The sequence below is a fragment of the Alosa sapidissima genome, chromosome 7 (assembly GCF_018492685.1).
Source record: "Alosa sapidissima isolate fAloSap1 chromosome 7, fAloSap1.pri, whole genome shotgun sequence".
In the NCBI taxonomy this organism is placed as follows: domain Eukaryota; kingdom Metazoa; phylum Chordata; class Actinopteri; order Clupeiformes; family Clupeidae; genus Alosa; species Alosa sapidissima.
Window position 1 is genome coordinate 16656504 of NC_055963.1, and position 2388 is coordinate 16658891.

Below are 2388 nucleotides of genomic sequence, written 5' to 3' on the forward strand. Positions count from 1 at the left end.
GTTACACAGCTATGTATGCAAACAACCAAATTCATGACAAAAACATACACTCACAAGAGCACACACAGAGGGGCATCCAGCATCCAACTGGCCCACTGGTCTGAAACACTTTAACAGGATTACATGCTGGCTGGATGGTCATACTCGTTTGTCTGTGTGTATGTCTGCACGTTTGTTTGATTGTGTGTGTGTGTGGGGGGGGGGGGGGGGGGATTGAGACATGTGAGTTTGTACATTTACAGGCACATGGTTGTGTATATTTGTGTGAATGCCCAAGTGTGTGTGTGTGTGTGTGTATGTTGAGTATCCCTGTAGTATTGAGAAGCCTCTGGCCAGAGTTCCATCCTGTGCTGTCCTCTCTGTGACCGCCAGCCCAGACAAAGCACCCATGTCACCCCCCTCTGACTGCATGGCTGCAGGCTAGCGGCTCCGGATAAATATGTTTATTTAGGCCCATGTGAAATGACCATGTTTATTTAGGTCTAGGAAAATTACTGTTTGTTTATTACACGGCTCTTCAGAGTGCTGCAGAAAGTTCCATTCACGTGAATGGGCCTTCCCAACGTTCGGAGATCTGCTGTGCGTTGGGGTTCTGTTCTCGCTGTCAGGACTTATTTTCTGATAATTATCGGTGGACAATACATTATCCCTTACTTACATCTATGAGAAATCAGACACACACACACACATTCACAGCAGTCAGATGGTTTGTTATTCAGATACACGTGTGGTCACTGTGATGAAAAATCCTAGATCCGAGCAGTAGTCGAAGGTTCAACAGAGGCTAGAGAGAGGCAGAGGTAAAGCAAAAAGCATTTTAATTCCCGAGCCAGTTTTGAAATAAAGTCTGTCTAAATTTAATGGACTGCATTTATACAGCACTTTCCATTTTAATAGAGATTACTCAAAGCACTTTACACTTCCTACTTCGAATCTACCTGCCAATTATCACCAAATGCACAAAAGGTACACGCAAAGTAAATGTTCAGCAATGATTTTGTGAATGTCACACTGACTGCATTGCAATTTGGCAGTGCTATTTAAGGAGGGCTCCATGCTTACTGTAAAACCCATATTTGGCCATTGCTCTACCTGTGACCATGATGAATCAGCCTTTCAGTGGCACAAGATAAGAAACAGCACTTGCTGCAGTTGATCCAATACACATGTTGTTTACAAATGCCATGTCCGTGAGCTGAGCTATTTTTGAATTCGGTCTTTAAAAAAGCAATATGGGTGCAAAGCTCCTATTAGGGCACAATCTTTAGCAAGCACATGGCCAGGAAGACGAGGCTCCAGTGTTTATAGATTACTGTCTCCCTGCTTATGGCCTTTCCACAGAGTAAAATATTGCCCTGCATCCAGACGGAATATGTTAGCATACATACATACATTTTGTAAGAATAAGGAGATTATTTGATTAAGTGTGTTTTTACATAAAAAGCCCATACACCATGAAATATATACTATACTCAAACAAAGGGATTGCAAACCATGGCAACAAATTGCCTTGGCAATGCAAAACATTACTCTCAATATCAAGCACCGTAAAGTGAGGGAAGTGTTTGTCACCGTGGTAGAATTTACCATGTATGCACCATGAATGTCCTGATGCTTCTCTACCTGATTACTGAGCTGTTATTTCCTGGTCTTCAGTTTTATGAACTTCTAAAGTGTGTTCAAATTTGCCAAACAGTTTGTGGCAAACATGTTTGAGAGTGTTCTCAAACATTTGCCAAAAACTCAAGCTAAACAGAAACCTGTTGACAAACGTCCGCCTATATTTGCTAATTTCAACGCACCTCTGATCTGTTCTGGCCTCATATGGTTCGTTTTATGGTCATCTTGCACATGCCACTACATGTAGATGCTGTGTGCATCAGGACCCACGTCTTGTAATATGTTCCCGAAACATGCCTTATTAGGTCTAGATCTTTTCCAGACTCTAGAAGTAACTGTTGTAATGCATTCAGCAGTGATGGGCAGTAACGCGTTAGAAGTAACGCGTTACTGTAATCCAATAACTTTTTTCAAGTAATGAGTAAAGTAAGGAATTACAATTGCAAAAACAGTAATTAGATTACTTTTACTTTCCTACAAGCAGCCTGCCTTACTGCGTTACTAAACCGTGATTTTGCCATAGACATTAAAATAATTTGGGATTTTTGGGATCTGTAGCCTAGGCCCAGGTAGGACCCGACGCGCAATGGACGCATTGTGTTATTCATAGGGAAGCGCTCGTGCCAAGGCAGCGTGAGCGCATGTTTGAATCTGTAAGCACGTTCACTAATGAAAATTTCTTAAAGTTGGCCTACCTTAGCGATATATTTGGAAAGCGCAATGAGTTAAATCTCCAGTTACAAGGCAAAGACAAGCACCTACCTCACC